Consider the following 27,249-nt stretch of genomic DNA (forward strand, 5'->3'; position numbering starts at 1 on the left):
CTTTTCGTCAAAAAAACGGACTTTCAAAATTCGACTTTTTGAAATTCAACATTTGTCAAATTCGACATTTCTGTAATGGTACAAATGCAGCAATTCGCCAAAAGTATATTCAATTGAAGATTGGAAATTCGACAACAGTGCTTTTAGACAGTAAATTCGTCATTTTCAATCCGCCACACTTTGGTGGGGGAATCTAATAAAAAAAATTTAAAACATGTTTTTTTAATTGGTAATAGCATATCTATTTATATTAGAAGGGATTAGGTACTTGGTTTGTCTATTTTGGAGGCACAAGTATTATTTATATATTTTTAAAAATGTTTTTTTTTTTTTTATGTAATGGTAAAATCCCGAAAAAAAATGGCGTGGGGTCCCCCCTCCAAAGCATAACCAGCCTCGGGCTCTTTGAGTCGGTCCTGGTTCTAAAAATCCGGGGGGGGGGGGAATGACAGGGGATCCCCCGTATGTTTAAAACCAGCACCGGGCTCTGCGCCTGGTTGCTGGTGCAAAAAATACGGGGGACAAAAAGAGTAGGGGTCCCCCGTATTTTTTACACCAGCATCGGGCTCCACTAGCTGGACAGATAATGCCACAGCCGGGGGTCACTTTTATACAGCGCCTTGCGGCCGTGGCATTAAATATCCAACTAGTCACCCCTGGCCGGGGTACCCTGGGGAAGTGGGGACCCCTTCAATCGAGGGGTCCCCCCCAGCCACCCAAGGGCCAGGGGTGAAGCCCAAGGCTGTCCCCCCCATCCAAGGGCTGCGGATGGGGGGCTGATAGCCTTTGGAAAAATGAAAGAATATTGTTTATTCCAGTAGTACTACAAGTCCCAGCAAGCCTCCCCCGCAAGCTGGTACTTGGAGAACCACTAGTACCAGCATGCGGGAGAAAAATTGCCGGGACCATTATATTCTCCATTATATTCAATGGTGGGAACTTTGCGTCAGCGGTGAGGTCACCAGCGGTCAGCGGCTGACCGCGGGTAACCCCACCGCTACCCGCAAAGTTCCCACCATTGAAACTAATGGAGGGAGCTGTGCGATGCGCTGTCTGACAGCAGACGCGCATACAGCCAATCAGGTGAGTGCCACGAAGTAGCGCTTCCTGATTGGCTGAAGGGACCTTCTGTGACAGCAGTCACGTGGGGTCCCGGCATTCGTGGAAAGGGGTTCCATGTGTAAACATGGGACCCCTTTCAGTCCATTTGGTCCGGGTTGCCGTTTTGTTGTTTTGCCAAGTACGTGGGTTATAACCTGGACACTGGATTGAGGTGAGTATAATTTTATTCACAGGTACCCCGGATTCTACTTGGACAAGTGGACCGAACGTCGTGTCAACATAGGTAAGTATGTGTGTGTCGGCAGGTGTGAAATAAAGTTGTACTTTCAAGGTGTGCGTGTCCTGTTTTTATTTGGGTATTTTTTTCCAGTAGAACTACAGGTACCAGCGGGCCCGTTTTTCTCCCGCATGCTGGTACTTGTGGTTCTCCAAGTACCAGCTTGCGGGGGAGGCTTGCTGGGACTTGTAGTACTACTGGTAAAAACAATATTCTTTCATTTTTCCAAAGGCTATCAGCCCCCCATCCGCAGCCCTTGGATGGGGGGGACAGCCTCGGGCTTCATCCCTGGCCCTTGGGTGGCTGGGGGGGGACCCCTTGATTGAAGGGGTCCCCACTCCCCCAGGGTACTCCGACCAGGGGTGACAAGTTGGATAGTTAATGCCACGGCCGCAGGGCGCTGTATAAAAGTGACCCCCGGCTGTGGCATTATCTGTCCAGCTAGTGGAGCCCGATGCTGGTGTAAAAAATACGGGGGACCCTACTCTTTTTGTCCCCCGTATTTTTTGCACCAGCACCAGGCGCAGAGCCCGGTGCTGGTTTTAAAAATACGGGGGATCCCCTGTCATTTCCCCCCCGGATTTTTAGAACCAGGACCGACTCGAAGAGCCCGAGGCTGGTTATGCTTTGGAGGGGGGACCCCACGCCATTTTTTTTCGGGTTTTTTACCGTTTTTTCCCGTTTTTTAAAAATCGGATCAAAATCCGTCAAATCGTCCGTTTTTCGACAGCGGGACTGTCGAATCCGTTTTTTATTGAATATGGTCAATTTCGGCACCCACTTGCCGAAATTAGACGGTCGAATTGTGTCGAATTAAAAAACGGGCGAAAAATTGCCGCGATTCGCCGCTAATTGCATATACCCCTATATCTGCAAAAAAACTGCAGTTCTGGGACCTATTCAGAGTCGGTTGTTTTCACAAATCTGTAGATATGTCTCCTCCCCCTCACATACCTGGGTATGATGCAGCTGGAGCACGGCTAAAAGTGTGTTACCAGGGTGAGTTCTTAAAATGCTAAAAATTGCAGTACACAATGCAGTACTGTTACTGACTGATTGGCAAATAACAAGTTACCACGTGCTTTTGAGTGGAGCATCTTAAACCCCCCCCCACTGCCAAAGCCTAAACCTAGTACCCCAGAGCCTAACCATCCCTCCCTGGTGGGGCCTAACCCCCCTCTCCCCAGCCTAAACCTTACCCCCCCCCCTTACCGCGGCCTAACCCTAACACTGCTCCCACCACCTAAACCTAGCACACACACACTCCGCCCAGGACGTTCCTGTCCTGCATGCTGGGAGAGGAGCAATTGGGACGCCGGGTGTCGTATTCCGGCTCCAGGATTATGATCTCATTCAGGATTCCAGCGCCGTTCTTTGTAGCTGTGTTGGGATCCCGGCAAAGCTATTTTGACAGTCAGGATCCCGACCATCGGGGAGCGGATTCCCAAATGAGTATGAAGCATTCTTTACTTGTGTAAAATAAGTGTTCTGTGTAGTGTAAAATAACTCTTAAAACCCACCTGCAACAGTTTCAGTGCTTTTGTATAAAAGGGTGTACAGGTTGAGTATCCCATATCCAAATATTCCGAAATACGGAATATTCCGAAATACGGACTTTTTTGAGTGAGAGTGAGATAGTGAAACCTTTGTTTTTTGATGGCTCAATGTACACAAACTTTGTTTAATACACAAAGTTATTAAAAATATTGTATTAAATGACCTTCAGGCTTTGTGTATAAGGTGTATATGAAACATAAATGATTTGTGTGAATGTACACACACTATGTTTAATGCACAAAGTTATACAAAATATTGGCTAAAATTACCTTCAGGCTGTGTGTATAAGGTGTATATGTAACATAAATGCATTCTGTGCTTAGACTTGGGTCCCATCAACATGATATCTCATTATGTTATGCAATTATTCCAAAATACGGAAAAATCCCATATCCAAAATACCTCTGGTCCCAAGCATTTTGGATAAGGGATACTCAACCTGTATTTGAAACATGTGTAACTAAAGCTGTGTCCTCATACACCTCGCTTCAGTATATCATAAAGCATGATACACCTGGCATGACTGAGCCACACTGTGCTGTATAGGATAGCGACTATTTCTTTACATGCAGCAAAACTCAGCTCAGTTTGAACTTTAGACACTGGGCTGCGACTTTAACCAAACAGGAATTAGTTTTAACCATGTACTACAAAGATGCAATTGACGCACAATGGAGCTTGGCAGGAGTAAGAACCATGGTGGCTGCTTCGTAGTACTTTGTATAAAGATTCAGATGCACACAAAAGTACAAATTTGGCACATAAATAGTAGAGATGAGCGGGTTTGGTTCTCAGAGAACCGAACCGTACCAAACTTCACCATTCGAGTCCGCTTCCAAGCCAGGCACAGGTTTTCCCGCCTGACTCAGAAACCAGAACGAGGCAAAACGTCATCATCCCGCTGTCGGATTCTCGTGGGATTTGGATTCCATATAAGGAGCCGCGCATCCCCGCCATTTTCACTCCGGCATTGGAGTGTGTACAGAGAGGATGTGTCTCCGTTCTCTCAGTGTCTGTGACTGGTGCTCAATCTGTCCAGTCACAGTGATTGTGTCCTCTGCTGCCATATGTCCAGTGCTGTCCAGTGGTGCTGTGTTGTGCTGCATCAGTTCAGTGGTGGTGTGTTGTGCTTCATCAATCACAGTGGTGGTGTCCTCTGCTGCCATATGTCCAGTGCTGTCCAGTGGTGCTTTGTTGTGCTGCATCAGTTCAGTGGTGGTGTGTTGTGCTGCATCAGTCACAGTGGTGGTGTCCTTTGCTGCCATATGTCCAGTGCTGCTGTATAATAAGTCCCTTACAGTGTTGCTGTGTTGTCCTGCATCAGACCAGTGGTAGTGTCCTGGCCAACAGTCAGTCCAGTAACCATTCACAGTGGTGGTGTCATCTGCTGCCATATGTCCAGTGCTGCTGTATAATAAGTCCCTTACAGTGTTGCTGTGTTGTCCTGCATCAGACCAGTGGTAGTGTCCTGGCCAACAGTCAGTCCAGTAACCATTCACAGTGGTGGTGTCATCTGCTGCCATATGCCCAGTGCTGCTGTATAATAAGTCCCTTACAGTGTTGCTGTGTTTTGCTGCATCAGACCAGTGGTAGTGTCCTGGCCAGTCATTCCAGTAACCAGGCAGTCACAGGGGTGTACGCTGCTGCTGCTGCTATATTTCCACTGCTGACGTATAATAATAATAATAATAATAACAACAACAAGTCCCTCACAGTGTTGCTGTGTTGTGCTGCATCAGACCAGTGGTAGTGTCCTGACCATCAGTCATTCCTGTGCTGCATATTGTATTATATAACTCCAGAAAGTGAAACATAATGGAGAACAAAAATTTGAGGATAAAATAGGGAAAGATCAAGAACCACTTCCTCCTAGTGCTGAAGCTGCTGCCACTAGCCATGACATAGACGATGAAATACAATTGTCGTCTGCCAAGGCTGATGCCTAATGTGATAGCAGAGGGCATGTAAAATCCAAAAAGCCAAAGTTCAGTAAAAAGACCCCAAAAAATAAATTTAAATGGTCTGACGTAAACTTGCCAATATGCCATTTACGACACTGAGTGGCAAGGAATGGCTGAGGCCCTGGCCTATGTTTATGACTAGTGGTTCAGCTTCACATGACAATGGAGCCCTCATTACTGAGGCCTTGACACTTATGTTGGTGTTAGACGTGCGTCCGGTATCCGCCATTAGTGCAGTGGGATTTAGACAATCGATGAAGGTATTATGTGCCCTAGATTCCACTTCACTAGGCAGGCGATACCGAGATTTTGCCATTTAATTCCAGTGATTTGGACGTATAAATATTAATTACAGTGATTTTGCCAATTAATTCCAGTAATTTGGACGTATATTTACAGTGATTTTGCAGTATAATGCCAGTGATTTGGATGTATAATTATTAATTCCAGTGATCTTGCCAATTAATTCCAGTGATTTGGACGTATAATTACAGTGATCTTGCCAATTAATTCCACTGAGTTGGACGTATAATTCCAGTGATTTGGACGTATAATTCCAGTTGGAATTGTTTGTGTCACTTGGCTTAGTCATATAGCTACCTCATTGCACCTCTTCGACATCTTTGCATGAGGTGCTGTTTGCGGCCTACTTTTTGAAATGTGCCATCCTGTCTGACACTACCGTATGAGTCCAGGGGTACTGCTGTATTAGTCCTGGGGTACTGCCGTATAAGTCCACCAATTGCAGATTTTTTTTTAAATGATTGGAGCGTGCTGGAGATGCTGTCAGTGGACCGAACAATTGCAGTCCACTCTCAACATTCAGCTACTGCGTGACACTACTAGATGGGCAAGGTGGTTGTGTCGCTTAGCTTAGTCATACAGGAACCTCGGTGCACCTTTTTTTCTTCTTTGCATCATGTGCCATTAGGGGCCTTTTTTTATATCTGCCCTCCTGTCTGCCACTGCAGTGCCACTCCTAGATGGGCCAGGTGTTTGTGCCGCACACTTGTGTCGCTTAGCTTAGTCATCCAGTAACCTTAGTGCAACCTTTTGGCCTAAAAACAATATTGTGAGGTGTGAGGTGCTCAGAATAGACTGGAAATGAGTGGAAATGATTGTTATTGATGTTAATAATACCGCAGGAGCAAAATGACTCCAAAATTCTGTGATTTTAGCTTTTTTTATGTTTTTTTCAAAAATCATCCAGATCCAAAACCAAAACCAAAACACGAAAGGGTGGTTTTGGCAAAACCAAGCCAAAACCAAAACACGAAAGTGGAATTAGAACCAAAACCAAAACACAAAACACGAAAAGTGCCCGCCGCACATCTCTAAAATAGATCAGTGCGGACTAGCTACATAGTTTTGTTACTTCCAGTTGTTTTATAGTGAGAATAAGAGACACATTTGGAGCAAATAAGATGCTCGGCAAGGTCAAGTCAAGCAGGACCTACTGCATTGAGAAGGATTGTTTGGTGCGACTGCCGCAATGGTGCATGAGCGCGCATCTGTAATCAGTCACAGTCATCATCAGCATCAGTGTGCAACTAACACACTTACGGGGTGAGTCAGGCCTGATCAGTGCGGACTAGCTACATAGTTTTGTTAATTCCAGTTGTTTTATAGTGAGACTACAGTAAGACACAAATTTGGAGCAAATAAGATGCTCAGCAAGGTCAAGTCAAGCGGGACCTATTGCATTGAGAAAGATTGTTTGGTGCGACTGCCGCAATGGTGCATGAGCGCGCATCTGTAATCAGTCACAGTCATCATCAGCATCAGTGTGCAACTAACACACTTAGGGGGTGAGTCAGACCTGATCGCTGAGCTGCTAATTTTGCTGTCCTGCGTTTAGATAGTCACTGCCTACAGGGGGAGTGTATAGTCACCGTGCAAGTGTGTGCAGTCTCTGTGCGATCACAACAGGATGATCGGGGCCGGAACTGACGTCAGACACCCTCCCCTGAAAATGCTCGGGCACGCCTGCATTTTTCCGGACACTCCCAATAAATGGTCAGTTACCACCTACAAACAGCCTCCTCCTGTCAATCACCTTGTGAATGCCCATGCGATCGTATTTTTGTTGCACCATCCCGTCACTGACCCGGGGATGCCCATTGTTGCTGTCCGAAGTGCGTGCGCATTGCGGTGCCCCTTTTTTTTTTAGCCACATTTTTATCTCAAAACTTATTTGATCCTTATTTCTTTCTTAGCTCCTACCACCTCTGATGGAAGGCTATTCCACCATTCCACTGCCCTTTCTGTGAAGTAATTTTTCCTCATATTTCTCCTGCACCTCCACCCCCCCCCCCCCCCCCTCCAGTCTCAGTGCATGTCCTTGTGTCCTATTGCTTCTCTTAATATGGAGAATGCTTCCCTCCTGGACTTTGTTAAAACCCTTGATATATTTGAAAGTTTCTATCATGCCCCCCCCCCCCCCCCCTTCCCTTCTCCGCTCCAAACTATACATGTTGAGATTTTTTTTGTCTTTCTGGGTGTGTTTTGTAATGCAGGCCATGCACAATTTTAGTTGCCTTTCATTGTACAGTCTCTAATGCATTAATATCCTTTTGAAGATATGGCCTCCAGAATTGAACACAGTATTCTAGATAGATGAGGCCGTACCAATGACCTATACAATGGCATTATTACTTCTTTCTTTCTTTCTGCTGCTGATTCCTCTCCCAATGCAGCCAAGCATTTGACTAGCCTTCCTCATTGCTTTGTTACATTGCTTACTTTAAGTCACCTGAAATAGTGACTCCTAGATCCCTTTCCTCCTCAGTAGTTCCAGTATAGTGCCATTAATACTATATTTAGCCTTTGGATTTTTGATACCCAAGTACATGATTTTGCATTTTTGGGCATTATACTGTAATTGCCACACTCTTGACCATTTCTCTAGTCTACCTAGATCCTCAGTCATTTGTTTTACCCCACCTGGTGTGTCTACCCTGTTGCATACCTTTCTGTCATCGACAAAAAGGCATACTTTCCCTTTAATGCCATTTGCAATGTCACCAATAAAGATATTAAAAAGAACTGGTTCAAGTACAGATCCCTGGGGTACTCCACTGGTAACATTTCCCTCCTGTGAATGCACTCCATTTACCACAACTCTCTGTTTTCTATCCTGCAACCAAGATTTTATCCATTCAATAATCCTAGTATCCAATCCCAAGATTCCAAGTTTATTTAGCAGTCTGCGATGTGGAACAGTGTCAAAAGCCTTACAAAAGTCTAGATAAGCTATATCCATGGCTCCACCTTTATCCATCACTTTAGTCACACAGTCAAAAAAGTCAATAAGATTTGTTTGACATGATCTACCCCCAGTGAATCCATGCTGTAAATTGGCAAAGACTAGAGATTTAGCCATGCGTTGTGATTTTTCTTAATTTTCTTCTTTAATATGCTACTTTATACATAGTGTATTCTATTATGGCAGACTTCAATTTTAAAATAAATCCATCTGCTACTCGTAGAAAAAAAATTAGCCATGCAATGCATGGTATGCCAAATAGAGCAACATAGAAAAGGTATATGTGTACATATCTGTATGGGCCAAAATAAGCAAACAATTTTATTTATATCGAATTTACAAAGACTCCATAGTATGTATGGAAAGTATCGCCCACATGGAGACCTTATCATTGTCGCTTCCCAAACCCATCTTAAATCTAGACAGCTGCAACCTTAATTGTGAGGCACCTTTTGTTACGATAATCAATGTTCCTTTCAGTGTCCAGTCCAGTAATACTCCTGCCACAGTCGGGACTATAGAGATGTATGAAATGGCGTAAACTCCGCTGAAGAACTAATGAAGGTCTCTATGATTACTGAAAAATCATTTTCTTGCCTGTAAAGTAAGTGTTTCTAGTTTTGAGAGTAATCTATCCCTAGAATGCATGAGGTGGTCTACACAAACTCCCTTTCCAGGAAAACAACACTTCAGCTCCCAGGCTCAGTATTAATCACTCTAGATCACATCTTTTGATCACCAATTTTACATTCAGTGTCTGCCTATTAAAATGTCAGCACTGGTCATGAATTGTATTGATTGGATTATGATTTACACTGTGAACCAAACTGTTATGAGAGTACACAGTGGAATCAGAGTGAACTCCAATGCCTGGTGTTACATAAGTAAAGCTTAATGTCACTCTACGATATAATAAGAAGCATGAGTATATACTATACTGCACCCCTACTGTGGATTATTATTAAATACAATATTTAAGAATAAACTTTGCTATATTGGTAGAGGTGCTGGTCTTAACCACTGTGAGTGACTATTATTGTGATTTGTTTTTATATATTACTCATTGACTGTAGAGCTACAAGAACAGGAAAGAATGGGGGTCATACAGACCTGATTGCTGGCTAGCATTTTTTGCAGTGCTGCAATCAGGTCAGAACTGCGCATGCGTATGCACCACAATGCGCAGGCGCGTCGCATGGGTACAAAGCGGATCGTTGCTGTGTGATGGGTTTTACGAAGAATCCATTCGCACAGCCGATCGCAAGGAGATTGACAGGAAGAAGACGTTTGTGGGTGCAACTGACCATTTTCAGGGAGTGGTTTCAAAAACGCAGGCGTGTTCAAGCGTTTGCAGGGCGGGTGTCTGACATCAATTCCAGCTCCAGACAGGCTGAAGTGATCGCAGCGGCTGAGTAAGTTCTGGGCTGCTCAGAGGCTGCACAAAGTTTTTTTTTTGTACCACTCGGCTGCACATACGATCGCACACTTGCACAGCTAAAATATACTCCCCGGTGGGCACCGACTATGCGAACGCAGGACTGCAAAAACCAGCTAGCGAGCGATCAGGTCTGAATGACCCCCCATGTTTGATCCTATGCATAACCTGAAACATATATGTGGAGCCAAATGCCTCTCAGGGCCATCTTAACATATAGGCACAATGGGTAGCTGTCTAGGGTCCCACAATGCTAGAGGCCACCGAACAAGAGTGGGCTGGGCATCTGCCCCCCGGGCTGGTGCCTCTGGAGCCTCTTGGTAGGCAGGGTGAGGATTGCACACAATCAGAGTGGCCCGGCAACATTCTCTACCTGACTACAAGCCATCAATGGCTGTTAGCATGCTGATTGGTGGATGACTGGAGCTCTCCGCCAGTAAGAGTGCAGCATTCTCTATCTGACTACAAGCCATCAATGGCTGTTAGCATGCTGATTGGTGGATGACTGGATCCATTCGCCAGTAAGAGTGCAGCATTCTCTACCTCACTACAAGCCGTCAATGGCTGTTAGCATGCTGATTGGTGGATGACTGGAGCTATCCGCCAGTAAGAGTGCAGCATTCTCTACCTGCCTACAAGCACAAAGCTAGAAAGTCAATGGCTGTTGGCTTGCTGACAGCCATTAACTGTATGGAAGCATGGAGAGACAGCATGAGACCACAGGAGGGGTAAATTATATTGTTTTTTATTTAATCCTCTGAATGGCTGGGATAGGGCCACAGTGCATTGCTTTGCACAGAGCCTACAAAAGCCATTAAATAGGCTCTGGAGCCTGTATCAGATAATTCAGGTCCCTATTCTGAGTCGCACGCCAGTGACAGAGTTAACAATTGTTTAATACTGCACAAAATCCCTAAACCTTTGTTCTGCGCATGCATCCCACGGTGTGTGTACTCACAGTTGTGAATGAGATGCACAGTTTCAGAAATGTGGGCCTTGCTCAGAGATGTATGGTAATGCATTCGCAGCTGCAGTCACGTATGCAGTGGATATGTGAAAATAAGCGAATGCTATAGGAGACATCTTGTATAAATAGACGCATCTTGCCGGCCTTTGTGGTCCATTGCTGCATCAGCAAAAACATCAGCCATCTGAGTGACCTTCAGGTTACACTGCATGGCCGGTGTTTTTACTCAGGTAGGGCCAGGAAATCTGTGCCGCAAGATGCAGACCCTCGCCTTGGTACTCCAAGAAAACGGAGATGACAACTCCCCCCAAACTCCACCCCAATTCCACCCTGCCCCTCCATCCCCCGTTTTCAGGAATGCTGCCCGGCACCACAACATTCCCACCCCTAAACAGCGGCAGCCTTGTCAAACAGGGTTGTGACTTAGGGGGCACTGCATGCAACAATGCAGGAGCCATTCTGTATATGTGCAGTCCACCCACCATCCGGTTTGCGCACAACTCTGAATCAGGCTTACTGTAAGTTTACTCGTGTATCGTGTACAAGTGAATACCTAGCATGTGGCCAGTTAGTAAGAAAGGTAGGGCAGGAGGACACATTAGGCAACCTAGGCAAGAACATATGATCCAGCAGGTGTTAAGGGCCAGGACACGACTACCCGTTGCACTTGTTTGTTGGACCCAGGGCTTCTCATGCCAGCATTGAGATTTTGTTTCCTCTACCACTTTACCATTTGTGGTCACACTGATGTCACCTATTGCTCAGCAACGAACATTGCCTCTTCTATCCAGTGACCAGTCATTCCCAGCCTGTGGGATCGGGACTCCATTATTGTTCATAGACTCTTCTGGCTGCCATGGTTTTTGGGCATCTCAGCAGATTGCTAATTATGTGCTGATGAATGGATGTGTGACCCTGAGGCTAGAGAAGGAAAAGAAGGTGACCAAAATGTACCTCATTAGATATTAATCTGGCTCTGTGGAAAAATAGTAATGAATTGCCTTCTAAAAAGATGTGCACGTCTTCAATCCTTCCTCATCCTTCTGGAATGGAAGGATACATATTGTTACATTAAAAATGATTAAGGTATTTTTCAGTAAAACTCTTTATAACTGTTTCCACTGATAACTAGTGTTTTCTATCAACACGATACGCAGGCATAAGAGATGTTTTATTGAGGCAATTTAGCAATCTGCTCACGTCAGGACACATGCACTGAAAGGCAAAATGTGATGTTTTGCTGCTAATCTCAAGGGACAGATTTTGCCTATTGCACACCCCGCCTCTGGCGAAAATGTACCCTACAAGCTACAGGGGGTAATTCAGATCTGATCGCTGCTGTGCGTTTTCACACAGATCAGATCCTAAGTGTGCAAGCATATGCACTGCAAAGCGCACGCGCATCGGACAGCAACATTGAGCATCGTCAGTCAGTGACGGGATGGTGTGAAAAATCAGATTGCGCGGTCTTTCGCAAGATGATTGACAGGAAGAGGCCATTTGTGGGTAGCAACTGAGTAGTTACTGAGAGTGTTTAGGAAAAAGCAGGTGTGCCCAAGCGTTTTCAGGGAGGGTGTCTGGTGTCAGCTCCGCCCCCGATCAGCCCGTTCTCATCGCACTGGAGGAGTAAGTCCTGGGTTAGCAGCCCAGCGATTTTATCTGAACTAGGCCCACAATGTCTTTTGCAATTTAAAGATAGCTATTGGGGCTAAACTCCAAAAAGATAACTTTAAATAGCCCAATATTATATTGTCCCCATAGAGAACTATGGGAATAGCGCTACTCAAGGCTGTAACTAGGTGTGTGCGGAGTGTGCGCTGCAAATAGCGCTGCAGGATAGGGGGCACTGTTGGCAGCGCTCGTCAATTATGAATAATTTAATTACATTCACTTGCAGCTTCCCCCTTTTTTGAAGCCCAGCATCTCCTGACCACCTCTGTCTCCTACCTCAACTTCTTTTGTCACTAATACCTATGCAGCATTCATGGACTTGACTTGAGAGCTCTTTGTTGCTCAGTCGCACTGTCCTTTATTGCATTTCGAGATACTGATGTGCCCAGGATTGCAGTGTTCTACAAATGTGTGTGTGATAGATAGATAGATAGATAGATAGATAGATAGATAGATAGATAGATCGATAGATCCCCCAAGGGGCATGCACCTTATGTCCCTATTACAAAAATTGGGGGGGGGGGGGGGGCGGCTGGCGCTACTGTAGTAAGTGATGGAGATATCTGTGATATCTCAAGTGCTAGTGGTGTAGTTGATGGAAGTGAAGCTTAAACTTCACATAATACTATGAAAACTGACGTTTATGGCTTAGAAAATAAGTCCCTTAGAGCAGCGGTGGCCAACCAGTGGCTCTTGAGCCACATGTGGCTCTTTCTTTATTCAAATGTGGCTCCCAACACTCAAAATCATGTGACCACAACAGATACAGAATCCACTGCACTCCAGCCAGACATGCAGCAGCACTACAGGGACTGAAAACTGAAGGAGCCAGATACTAGAGGTGAGAGACACCCATCAGCAAACAGAGAACACATTAGGGGCTGCTGCAATGGCATGAGTTGATGGGGGGGCTGTAGTGACACATGAGGGTGGGCTAGAGTGACACATGGCAGAGCTGGCTGGAGAGACACAGGAGGGTCCTGGCAGGAGTGACGTGGGAGGGTGCTGGAAGTAGTGGAACATAGGAGAGCAGGCTGGAGTGACACAGCAGGGTCCTGGCAGTAATGACACATGGGAGAGATGGCTGGAGTGACAAAGGAGGGTGGTAGCAAGAGTGAGACATGGGAGAGCTGGCTGGAGTGACACAGCAGGGTCCTGGCAGTAATGACACATGGGAGAGATGGCTGGAATGACATAGGAGGGTGGTAGCAAGAGTGAGACATGGGAGAGCTGGCTGGAGTGACACAGCAGGGTCCTGGCAGTAATGACACATGGGAGAGATGGCTGGAGTGACATAGGAGGGTGGTAGCAAGAGTGAGACATGGGAGAGCTGGCTGGAGTGACAGCAGGGTGTTGGCTGGAGTGACATAATAGGGTACTAGCAAGGGGGACACATGGGAGAGCTGGCTGGAGTGACTCATGGGAAGCTGGCTGGCGTGACAGGGGGGTGTTGGCTGGAGTGACATAATACGGTACTAGCAAGGGGGACACATGGGAGAGCTTGCTGGAGTGACGGGGGTGCTGGCAGGAGTGACTCATGGGAAGCTTGCTGGAGTGACGGTGGCGCTGGCAGTAATGACACATGGGAAAGCTGGCTGGAGTGACATGTGGGAAAGCTGACTGGAGTGACACAGGGGGGGTGCTGGCAGGAGTGACTCATGGGAAGCTGGCTGGAGTGACAGAAGCGTTCTAGAAGGAGTGACACATGGGGGAGCTGGCTGGAGTGACACATGGGGGAGCTGAAGTTTATTATGTGAATCTGGCTTTTTCAATTATTTTATGTGAAAGTGGCTTTTTTAATGGATATGGCTTTAAAAAATTTATTTTATGTCGTTCTGGCTTTTTCAATGTATTTTATACCAGGGGCGTGGTCTAGCAAGCACAAGGCCACATTCCATTTTTGCATGCGCGCCATCGGCTTGATGTCGGCTCTTTGACGTACCTAACAAGGTTTTTTGGCTCTTTGTCACTGACTGGTTGGCCACCCCTGCCTTAGAGCTTACTGGGCCTTGTTGTTTAGGTTGTATACTGTATTTTAGTTTAAATAAATTGAAGCTACTAATAAAATCCTTGTGATCTGTTTATCGGGTACTCCCTGTCTTTAGCACCACCACCCCTCTCCCAAATCTGCTGGACCAGAGTAACACTTTGCCCATGAGTGCACATCTATGGGCATACAGTAGGTGCCACCAGTGATGCCCAGGGGGTACTATATAAAGCTATGCTTGTTATTAGTTAGTCTTCTTTTGCCTGTGGGTAGATATTGATGTGCAGTAAAATGCTTTCATTACAGACTTGGTATATGGATGTGAGTAATAAATCAATATGTTTAATATCTTCTCTGGCAGAAAAACTTTATCACATTATAAAACATCTCATTACAGCTTGCTTGCTTTCTACCTGAGCAGGATAGGACCCTGAGGGTATACAGAAACCTACTTGAAATGCACAGAGAAAATAGATGTTTGCTTACCTTCCCTAGAATCAACATAACGGCGCTTCAATTAAACTGGAGCGTGTCTTTATTCAATATCAGCAGCTACAATATCAATTGACTGAGTCAACTGGAGCACCATAAAGTTAGACCCAGTTCAATAGTAGTAATTATATCAGGATTGTTGTACTGTTTTATTGGGAAGCCAAAGCTTGTAGCTAGATGTCATCCAGTTCTGCAGAATGCAGTCTGCTGAATGGGTCCCATCACCTTTCTAACACAGGTAACCCTTTGTAGTCATCCTAGCAAATTAATAGTAGGCATTGCCAGCTTTAAAATGGCTGTGCTGTACATGCGAGAGTGTGTCATCACTTTTACCAGGTGCTATTTATGGCAAAAGTGTTTAAAGACCCCATAGGAACAAACTGATGTGTAGCTACCCTTTGTGTGTGCCAGTGCAGCACTGTTTTGGGCTGTAGAATTTAAAGTTGTGGAATAAAATTTAATTTTAGCAGCTGAAAGGAACTGGTGATAATAAAGAGGAATAACCAGGGCTGGTGCTAACATTAGGCGAACCTTGGTGATGGCCTAGGACACCAATGGGTGGGAGATGCTTAATAAATTTAATGAGTGACATACACCCAGGGATTTAATTCCATCACACAAAGCAACAGCCGATTACATAAAGTTGAAACACCCAGCAGCTTCTGACCTATGCAGCTGTTACTTGGATCTCCCAATTTTTGGCAAGCGCTGTAAACCGAATCATTTACAAAGGTCTGAAGCATAGACCCCCTCCCCTAACATCAGTCCCGTCATATTTTCAGGGAAGAAGGCGCATGTGCAGAAGATATCAAAGGTTCTCCCACAGTGCCAGAGTCTTTGTTTAGACCTGCGCCAAAGCCATGTTTCTGAAGATATCACCGGTAAAACGGCGCTGCCTGCAGATCACAGAGTGGGTGATCCACTGCACAGCACCAGCTGGGCCTGTTTTTATTGTAACGTGTATGGTATGGGGCCTTCTCTTTGACCAATGAGCCCACAGAACCTGTAACCAATGTAGATATGCCATTGACCTAGGTGGTAGGGCAGCTACTTTGGAAAGTTATAGACGCTTGGTCCATATAATGAATGCAACAATAGGGTAGTGTTACTTGCTAATTGTATTATTTGTGTATAACAGAACCTCTACCTAGAGGATTAATTTTGAGTCATGAAATGATTTATCTTGAGGTACTTTCTCAAAGGAATGATTAGATTTATGGAATTAAGACTCTGCTCTAATGATAGCAGGATGTAATGATGCCCAAGTTTGGTGGCTGTGCGGGATGCCAGTCCGAACTCGGACTTCATTACATACCATCCAAAGTCTGCAACTTGTATCTGTTGAAATTTAATAATGCTAAATAAAAATAGAAAATGCATACTCATCAGCTCATAAACAATGAGACTTGTGGGAGAGGCATTTTGTTAGTTGCCATGCTCAGTCATGACTACAGTAAATTGCTTACCATGGGATAGCCATGGCTGGAATAATGCTTCATCTGTTTTAAGGCATCAAGTCTATTCTATGGTGGTGATGGCTGTGGTGATGGTGGTGACGGTGATGCTACTGCACCAAGAACATTATGTTATTGATGGAGAGACAGTGGCTGAGAGAATAAGGATTTCCTTATTTATCATGGGACTGTACATCATGGGACAACACTGAATGGTGTTGTGACACCAGGTGTTACGTTTGGGAGACTGGAGATGTTGCATGATTGGGGATCAAGCTTTGGATTGTCTTTGTATCCACAAGGCTCCTCTTCTGCTGTAGGCATGGGATAAACAGGATAAACAGGTTTTCAGTACTGTTCCAGCTCTGAGCCAATGATAAATAGCAAAAAAAAAATTATTGTCAATGTGACACACATTGAAATGTATTGCTAACTAGAGCAAGTCACGATTATTGAAAAATAGGTCCAATAGTATGGTTACAGGAAGGCTAGAAATTTGGTTTTTCATTTTTCAGTGTAAGATAAAAAGGTTCATCAATAAGCAATAACCTGCGAGTGTGATTTATAATGCGCATGAATAATTACACAAGGAACAGTCCTTCCAATAACAGGTGTTCTTTGTGAAGAAAGGACTTCTGGGTTTATGACCCGGGACTCCTATTGTGCATGCGCGGTCGTCTAACTGACTTCTAGCAATATTTTCTACCAATCTCTGTAGATTCACTGAAACCTTTTCAATCTGTTTTTTAATGCCAATATAATCTGCGCTCTACTGGGGGAAATATGACTATGGGAGGGATTTACTAAACTCCAAAATGCAGTAAAACCATGGAAGTTTGCTGTAATCCCCATATGCATTAAAGTGGTCAGCGGTGGTACTGCAGTTTGTATAGAAAGCTATGGGGTTGAGATGCGCCGGTATACATCAAGCTCCGGAACGAAAACTTTCCAGAGCTTGTGCTCTTGTTATAATAGTTTTCCTTCCATATTTTATGTAGTGTTTACAGAAAGCCAACAAAACTCATTCTAAAGATCAAGTCAATTACTAAATAATAAACGTGATATAAAACAGGTTTAAAAGGTTGGAGGATACAGGTAATTGAACGTCAGATAGGTAATTGATGGACACTAAGGACGACGAAAACACCTGGTTAGGGAGACTGTGCGTGCCGTAGAAAGTCATATCAATCTATCAATGATTGTTACAGGTGAGAGATTTATCTTGTAAGGAACACAGGGGCAGATTTATTAAGCACGGTGAAGTGATAAATTGGAAGGTGATAAAGTACCAGCCAGTCAGCTCCTAACTGGCATTTTTCAAACCCAGCCTGTGACATAGTAGTTAAGATCTGATTGGCTGGTCCTTTATCACCTTCCACTTTATCACTTCACCGAACTTAATAAATCTGCCCCCACAGGGGTCTATTTACTAAGCCTTGGATGGAGATAAAGTCGCTGGAGATAGGAACCGATTGGCTGGTACTTTAACTGCCATGCCAAAAGCTGTGTTTGAAAAATGACAGTTAGGAGCCGATTGGCTGGTACTTTATCTCCAGCGACTTTATCTCCATCCAAGGCTTAGTAAATAGACTCCTAAGTGGACAATGTATGGACATTGCCCTGCTGCTGAAGAATTGCTACTGCTGTTCTTAAGTACATAAGTACAGTATCAATGATTCTGAATCCCCCCTCCATCTAGTACCCCTACATTTTTTTTTACTTACCTTTCCACGGTCAATACATAGTGGGTACATACTGTAGGTGAGTAATTCTGTAATAGACTACTAGCTATATATGTAGGTCGCACTGGATTGTAATTACATAAAGAAATAAAGGGATCCAGTCAGAATCCTGGCTGTCAGGATCCCAACAGTCAGAATACAGACACCGGAATCCTGACACTATTCAGAATGCCGACACCGGTATCCTGAATAGTTTCCCTGGGATGCCGAATGAGCAGGCACCAGGCTTCCAGAGAGGTAAGCTGCGGAGGGGAGGGGAGAGGGTAGGTTTAGGCTGCGGGGGGAGGGTTAGAGTTAGGCTGCGCCTGGGGGGAGGTTAGGCTTAGGCTGCAGGGGGGTGTTAGGTTTAGTCTGCGGGGAGGAGGGGTAGGTTTAGACGCTACCAGGGAGGGTTAGGGTTAGGTTGCGGAGGAGGGGGGGAGGCAAGGTTTAGGTTGCAGGGAGGGTGGGTTAGGGGACCAGTAGGGGAAGGTAAGTATACTTACTTTCCCATGTCAGGAATCCGACCATCAGGATGCCGTGGTCGGTATTCTGACCGCCGGCATCCCAAACGCCAGCAAATTTAACCCATCCCGAAATTAATTAAAAGAACAGGAAGATCGTATCTGTTATTTTAAATCCATTTGTCAGATATTGGGGGTCATTCCGAGTTGATCGTTCGCTGCCGATTTTCGCAGCGCAGCGATCAGGTGAAAAAATTGCATTTCTGCACATGCGTATGCCCCGCAATGCGCACAAGCGACGTATGGATACAAAGCCCTTTGTGGTTGTGCTCAGGTTCTAGCAAAGTTTTACTTTGCACTGGCGGCTGCTAGAAGATTGACCGGAAGGGGGCGTTACTGGGTGTCAACTGACCATTTTCAGGGAGTGTTTGCAAAAATGCAGGCGTGTCTGAAAAAACGCAGGTGTTCGCTGGGCATTCGCTGGGCAGGTGTATGACGTCAAATCCGGACACGAATAGGCTGAAGTGATCGCAAGCGCTGAGTAGGTTCAGAGCTACTCTGAAACTGCACAAACTGTTTTTGCAGAGCTCGGCTGCACATGCGTTCACACTTCGGCTAAGCTAAAATACACTCCCCAGTGGGCAGCGGCATAGCGTTTGCACAGCTGCTAAAACTAGCTAGCGAGCGATCAACTCGGAATGACCCCCATTGATCTCTGCACATTTATACCCCTTTTCCACTAGCTCTAAAAACACGGTTAAATGCGCGGGGGCACAAATTTACCCGTGTTTTTTTCTAGTGGAAACGGTCCCCCCTGCAAATTCCCGGATCAAGTGATCCAGGAATCCTAACCGGGTAGCTTGCCGGATTGAACACATGTTCAACCCGGTAAGCTGTATAGTGTAAACGGAAGCCATGTCGATGGGACACGGCTCCCATTCACAGTGTATGGAAGGTCGGCGCTGGGAGATCATGTGATCTCACAGCGCAGCCCCTGCCACGTCAGCAGCAGCGTCACCAAGCCGGCAATATGCCGGGTTGGTGAGCTCAGCGTAGAAGGGGGCTCTAGCACGGGTCGCAGCCGTGTCAGGCTCCCGGCTGCGACCTGTGCTAGCTTGTGGAAAAGGGATCTTAATAGCCAAGCTTAGCTACAGACACACACCTTGTGATAATGCCTAGTAATTAGCTGTCTTTCATCTATTCTGAGCCTTGTGCTAAATTCCTCTATTCCACAGTCCTGATACAAAAGCAGTTGACAATGAAGGGGTAATGGACAGATAACACTGTGATGCACAAATGATTGTGTGGAAGCCCTTACCAATACTCCCAGCAATCATCACTTTCCAGACACAAAATCAAAGGATATCTATTACTCATCCTGGGCTCCGCCTCCTCCACCCCGTGGCATGTCCTGTTAGATACTGGTTTCTTCTCTGCAGTGACAGTCGGATGCTTCTCCCACCAGGCACCAACCTGCCGCATGGAACCCCTTTCCCTACATTAGTAGAGAGAGATTTAAAGCAGGGAGACCGCCGTGGAAATACCTGGTCCCACGCTGGGCCAGTATGAACAAGTTTTATATGTAAAAAAAATAACATTGTAAAATGTCCTTTCATTTAAAAAAAAAAAATAACAATTATTCACATATATGTAAGAAACATATTTACTGTATAATGAATGCAACTAATCCATATTAAAATCAGTTCTGCTTTTGGAAATAATATTGGTATAAATAGCACATTCTACCATTGTATACTGGAGCAGTGGCGGATCTAGACGTTACTATTATGGGGGCGGTTCAATAATACTGACCCCTCCCCTCCACACATAGCTCCTCCCACTTTGTTATGCCTCTCCCATTTTCAACAAATATTGTAAAATAAAACCAGAATATTCATTAACAAGAAATAGGTCAAAATAAATAAAAAATAGCAAATAATATGCACCAGGTCCAGGTTCAGTCAGACCAGACTGCCCCATAATATCTTCTGCCTGCAAGACTGCACTGTAGCTCTCTCTCCACCAAAAATATGGCATACTGTATGGCTGTTCCACATCATCACATGATGTCTCAGTCTGTCTGACCAGATCTCCCCCACCACCGGGCAGCAGGCCCCTATAAATGATAATAATATGCTCTCGGCCTCACACAGAGTCACTGTCACTCACAGCCTTCTCAGTCCACACACCTCAGGCTCAGGGAGGGCTCAAGATCAGGACAAACAGTGTGCCAGCAGGCCAGGGCATTCAAGGAAGCACTCCTCCATTGTTCCGCCACTCTGCTGTAAAAAACAGCGCCCTGACGAGCCTCTCTCAGCATCCTTAAAATGCCTACTATGCTTGTCAGATTCTCTGTCATCGCGCAGTGGCATAAGAACACTGAGACTAAAGCTGGACATACACTATACAATTTGTATAAAAGTTTTGTCCAATTTCCAGTGTTTGGTAGCAAATGGTTAATTGTTAATTGCTCTCATCCATTACCAGGTTTTCATTCCATCCACATATTATCTGCCAGATAATTGTATAGTGTATGCCCAGCTTAAGGAGGAGGAGTCGGACATGGCCAGGGAAAAGTCCCCCAGCTGAAAGAGGGCTACGTGTTCCACAAACGGCGATTACGTCATGCATCTTGGAGGAAGATTTAGTACGCGCCCAGCAGCAAAGGTAAGTTCAACTTCCGCAGCCTCGGTCTGCACTGTGCTCCCCGGGTCGCCATCAGCCAGTGTGCAGGGAGTGGAGACAATCGGGGCTGGCTGGGAGACTCAGACAGGGCAAGAGTTAATGAGTCTGATTGCAATTTGTGTTGGCAGAGTGTTGTGGTGTCGGATAGGGATGTTAGTCCACACAACGGCACTTAACCAAAATGATTGGTTTATTCATATAACAGAGATAACAGCTTGTAGTAAATAGAAGATGTTCTGCAGCAGCAGGAACTCACAGTATACATGTGATGCAGTACAGCGGTGACGCAGCGTCTCAGTACACATAGGATGCGGCTGCATACACACAGTTTAGACAAGGTCACACACTGAGGAGAGCAGAAGATGCATGTCAGTGCAGTTGTCTCTCCCAGAAAGAACTCTCTCAGACTGTGCACAAAGCACCACCTCCTCCTGCACTGAGCTAACACTAGAAGGGAAAACACTAGTACAGTGAAGCTGCCCCTAGTGCTGGGAATGGAGTCGGACCACAGAGTGATCCACTGTCTAACACCCCCCCCCCCCCCCCCTCGCTCAAGTCTGTCTCCAATTACATACACTTTATCAAAACATTTCTCAATAAAGTTTTCCTGTAACCAAAAACACATTAATAAAGCATGGTAAGCAAACAGTACAACAAATCAACTTTCTCAAAAGTATTCCAGTCCACATTTTGTCATTAACATATTCAGCAAGTGTGATGACAGTCCCTTTGTCAACATGTCAGCAGCATTGCTCTCGCTTGCTATGTAATCCACATTGATAAACTTGTTTTCTACTAACTCACGGATAAAGTGATGTCTAATGGCAATGTGTTTGGACAGTCCATAATGCTTGGTGCTGGAAAACAAATCAATTGCTCCCTTGTTATCACACGCAATGTTGATAGTCTCACTGTGATAAAGAAAGCTAAGCCCACATAAAATCTCCTTTATCCATAAAGCTTTGTTTGCAGTTTCTGTAAGTGCCATGTACTCTACCTCAGTGGTGGATAGGCCAACAGTGAGTTGCTTTCTGCTCGCCCAGCTGATGGCTGCACCGCCCAAAATGAACAAGTATCCCATGTAGGAACGACGGTCATCCTCATCTGATACCCAATCAGCATCACAGAAAACTCCAAAGTCGTACCTTTTGACTTTGTAAACACCAACTTTAATGAACTTGTACCTTTTAAGTATAGTAACTTAATATTTTTTTGACTGTAATCCAGTGTTGCCTGGTTATCTGCAAACTGGCTTGCCCGGCTCACTGCATATGTGATGTCAGGACGAGTCTCAATACTTGCATACATTAAGCTACCAACAACATTTTGATAAGGAACCTCTCTCATTTCCTCTATCTCCTCCTGGCTGGTTGGTGACATGGCATTTACCATCTTTATGCTTTTGTCAATAGGAGTGATCACTGGATTTGCATCAGACACTCCATACTTGCAATGTTACTTGCAATGTATTGCTTCCATACATGTCTGTTGATCAATTGTAACAGTCTCATCTTTCAGGTTTTGTACAATCCTCATGCCTAATAAATGATTTGCAGGGCCTAAATCTTTTAGCTTGAATCTTTATTTCAGCTGCTGTTTTACATCAGTAATGTACTCTTCTTGAGCTGCTAGCAATAGATCATCCACATACACAACTATGATAAACCGCTTTTCTACTATAGTTTTGTGATATATGCAGTGGTCAGTCTCTGACCTAAGAAAGTTCATCTCTAGCAGCACAGCATCCAGCTTTACATAACAACATTGACCACTTTGCTTTAGGCTGTACAAAGATTTCTTTAAGATCCAAAGTTTTCCCTCTTGGAACATACACTCGTCATAATGCTCAGGTGGTTCCATATAAATATCCTCAATTAGTTCACCATTTAGGAATGCAGAATCAAAGTCTAACTGGTATAACAATAAATCATGAAGTGTAGCAATGGCAATAACTAACTTTAAGGTGCTGTACCTTGCGACAGGCGAAAAGATCTCTCCGTAGTCGATCATTTATTAATTGCATAAATGATCTTAAAAATATCAAAGTATATGAAATAGTGAGTCCTAGTACCGGTATACTACATATAGATAAAACAACATATAACATATAGTTAATATGGTAGGTGAAACGCCTTAGCGAATTATTCACCTATAAATGGCAACAGATTTTTCAATGCCAGATAATTATATCCATTATACGATGTAAAATATATGTCCAAAATATCTTGAAGTGTCCTTTTTGAACTTATATCAGATTAAATTCTTAAAAGTCCATAAATTATTCCAAGTCATTAATGAACAAGGGTTAGAAGTCAGTTTAGGAAGTTGGGATTCACCACAACTTGTATATCCGTGTATCAGAGTAAACCAAAGCATCAAGCGTCCGCCGGCAGACGTGGTATGGTGCTCTCAGATCAACTAGTTTCGCCTGTCTAAGCAGGCTTCATCAGGATGAGGTTATTTTGTTTTGTTATTGAATTCTTATTCCACTGTTCCAGTGATTGTTGCTGTCTCAAGGAACACCACATCTCTAGACTTTAGAAGATGTTTGTTTGTAATGTCCCAAAACCTGTATCATTTGCTTTCTTCACAGTATCCTAGCATAATACATTCCAATGACTTTGGATCTAATTTACGTCTTTTCTCCTTAGGTATATGTGCATAAGCTTTACAGCCGAAGACACGGAGATGATTGAGAGCTGGCTTTTTCTTGGACCACGCCTCCAGGGGCATCTTAACTTTTATGGCTACAGTGGGCACACAGTTTTTAAGATATACTGTAATAGATACTGCTTCCGCCCAAAAGCTTTTTTCCATGCCTGCGTCACTCAACATTGTCTGTACTCTCTCAACAATTGTATGATTTGCACACTCACTCACACCATTTTGTTCTGGCATGTAAGCAATTGTTAGTTGATGCTGTATACCATATTTTTCCAGGAACTGTGCTAAAACTTTGTTGTCATACTCTCTGCCATTGTCGGATCTCAAGACTTTTAATTTCAGACCTGTTTTTAGTCTCAACCAGGTTCTTGTATTCCCCAATTTTATTGACAACTTCTCTTTTAGCTTTCATGAAATATACATGTGTCATCATTGTGGCATCATCAATAAATGTTTTAAAATACCTTTAGCCCTCTCCCTACTGTATGGGACTGGTGCCTATGCATGCATTTTTATTAGAGATGAGCGGGTTTGGTTCCTCGGAATCCGAAACCCCCCCCCGAACTTCACCCATTTTACACGGGTCCGAGGCATACTCGGATTCTCCCGTATGGCTCGGTTAACCCGAGCGCGCCCGAAAGTCATCATCCCACTGTCGGATTCTCGCGAGATTCGGATTATATATAAGGAGCCGCGCGTCGCCGCCATTTTTCACTCGTGCATTGGAAATGATAGTGAGAGGACGTGGCTGGCGTCCTCTCACTTTGTTTCAAGGGGCTGCATATCTTTATTCTGGGGACCAGCAGTATTATAGGAGGAGTACAGTGCAGAGTTTTGCTGACCAGTGACCACCAGTATTATACATTGTCTGCCTGAAAAACGCTCCATATCTGTGCTCAGTGTGCTGCATATATCTGTGCTCACACTGCTTTATTGTGGGGACTGAGGACCAGCAGTATTATATAGGAGGAGTACAGTGCAGAGTTTTGCTGACCAGTGACCACCAGTATATGTTGTCTGCCTGAAAAACGCTCCATATCTGTGCTCAGTGTGCTGCATATATCTGTGCTCACACTGCTTTATTGTGGGGACTGGGGACCAGCAGTATTATATAGGAGGAGTATAGTGCAGAGTTTTGCTGACCAGTGACCACCAGTATACGTTGTTTGCCTGAAAAACGCTCCATATCTGTGCTCAGTGTGCTGCATATATCTGTGCTCACACTGCTTTATTGTGGGGACTGGGGACCAGCAGTATTATATAGGAGGAGTACAGTGCAGGGTTTTGCTGACCAGTGACCACCAGTATAATACGTTCTCTGCCTGAAAAACGCTCCATATCTGTGCTGCATTGTAGTATATAGTAGGAGTACAGTGCATAATTTTGCTGACCACCACTATATAATATATGGGAGTACGGTACAGAAGGCCACTGCTCTACCTACCTCTGTGTCGTCAAGTATACTATCCATCCATACCTGTGGTGCATTTCAGTTTTGCACAGTTTGCTGACCACCAGTATACAATATATAGCAGTACGGTACAGTAGGCCACTGCTCTACCTACCTCTGTGTCGTCAAGTATACTATCCATCCACTCCTGTGGTGCATTTAAGTTATGCACAGTTTGCTGACCACCAGTATATAATATATAGCAGTACGGTACAGTAGGCCACTGCTCTACCTACCTCTGTGTCGTCAAGTATACTATCCATCCATACCTGTGGTGCATTTAAGTTTTGCACAGTTTGCTGACCACCAGTATATAATATATAGCATTACGGTACAGTAGGCCACTGCTCTACTTACCTCTGTGTCGTCAAGTATACTATCCATCCATACCTGTGGTGCATTTCAGTTGAGCGCAGTATATATAGTAGTAGGCCATTGCTATTGATACTGGCATATAATTCCACACATTAAAATATGGAGAACAAAAATGTGGAGGGTAAAATAGGGAAAGATCAAGATCCACTTCCACCTCGTGCTGAAGCTGCTGCCACTAGTCATGGCCGAGATGATGAAATGCCATCAACGTCGTCTGCCAAGGCCGATGCCCAATGTCATAGTAGAGAGCATGTAAAATCCAAAAATCAAAATTAAAAGCGTCTGAGGAGAAGCGTAAACTTGCCAATGTGCCATTTACGACACGGAGTGGCAAGGAACGACTGAGGCCCTGGCCTATGTTCATGGCTAGTGGTTCAGCTTCACATGAGGATGGAAGCACTCATCCTCTTGCTAGAAAACTGCAGTGCCACTCCTAGATGGGCCAGGTGTTTGTGTCGGCCACTTGGGTCGCTTAGCTTAGTCACACAGCTACCTCATTGCACCTCTTTTTTTCTTTGCTTCATTTGCTGTTTGGGGACTATTTTTTTGAAGTGCCATCCTGCCTGACACTGCAGTGCCACTCCTAGATGGGCCAGGTGTTTGTGTCGGCCACTTGTGTCGCTTAGCTTAGCCATCCAGCGACCTTGGTGCACCTCTTTTTTTCTTTGCATCATGTGCTGTTTGGGGACTATTTTTTAAATCTGCCATCCTGTCTGACACTGCAGTGCCACTCCTAGATGGGCCAGGTGTTTGTGTCGGCCACTTGGGTCGCTTAGCTTAGTCACACAGCTACCTCATTGCGCCTCTTTTTTTCTTTGCTTCATGTGCTGTTTGAGGACTATTTTTTTGAAGTGCCATCCTGTCTGACACTGCAGTGCCACTCCTAGATGGGCCAGGTGTTTGTGTCGGCCACTTGGGTCGCTTAGCTTAGTCACACAGCTACCTCATTGCGCCTCTTTTTTTCTTTGCTTCATGTGCTGTTTGGGGACTATTTTTTAAATCTGCCATCCTGTCTGACACTGCAGTGCCACTCCTAGATGGGCCAGGTGTTTGTGTCGGCCACTTGGGTCGCTTAGCTTAGTCACACAGCTACCTCATTGCGCCTCTTTTTTTCTTTGCTTCATGTGCTGTTTGAGGACTATTTTTTTGAAGTGCCATCCTGTCTGACACTGCAGTGCCACTCCTAGATGGGCCAGGTGTTTGTGTCGGCCACTTGGGTCACTTAGCTTAGTCACACAGCTACCTCATTGCGCCTCTTTTTTTCTTTGCTTCATGTGCTGTTTGGGGACTATTTTTTTGAAGTGCCATCCTGCCTGACACTACAGTGCCACTCCTAGATGGGCCAGGTGTTTGTGTTGGCCACTTGTGTCACTTAGCTTAGCCATCCAGCGACCTTGGTGCACCTCTTTTTTTCTTTGCATCATGTGCTGTTTGGGGACTATTTTTAAATCTGCCATCCTGTCTGACACTGCAGTGCCACTCCTAGATTGGCCAGGTGTTTGTGTCGGCCACTTGGGTCGCTTAGCTTAGTGACACAGCTACCTCATTGCGTCTCTTTTTTTCTTTGCATCATGTGCTGCTTGGGGACTATTTTTTTGAAGTGCCATCCTGTCTGACACTGCAGTGCCACTCCTAGATGGGCCAGGTGTTTGTGTCGGCCACTTGGGTCGCTTAGCTTAGTCATCCAGCGACCTCGGTGCAAATTTTAGGACTAAAAATAATATTGTGCGGTGTGAGGTGTTCAGAATTGACTGAAAATGAG

The 27,249-nt window shown here is 44.9% G+C and overlaps 1 long non-coding RNA gene across 1 annotated transcript in view; it reads left to right on the top strand.

Annotated features, from left to right (window-relative positions):
* The window catches only part of LOC135058136 (uncharacterized), a 63,915-nt gene extending 39,822 nt beyond the window's left edge, over nt 1-24,093 (top strand). The window contains exons 2-3 of the long non-coding RNA XR_010244627.1: nt 20,801-20,980; nt 23,650-24,093. This is a non-coding gene — a long non-coding RNA (uncharacterized LOC135058136). The remainder of the gene's footprint in view (nt 1-20,800; nt 20,981-23,649) is intronic.
* The last annotated feature ends 3,156 nt before the right edge of the window (nt 24,094-27,249 follow it).

Source organism: Pseudophryne corroboree, chromosome 3 (assembly GCF_028390025.1).
Source record: "Pseudophryne corroboree isolate aPseCor3 chromosome 3, aPseCor3.hap2, whole genome shotgun sequence".
Classification (NCBI taxonomy): domain Eukaryota; kingdom Metazoa; phylum Chordata; class Amphibia; order Anura; family Myobatrachidae; genus Pseudophryne; species Pseudophryne corroboree.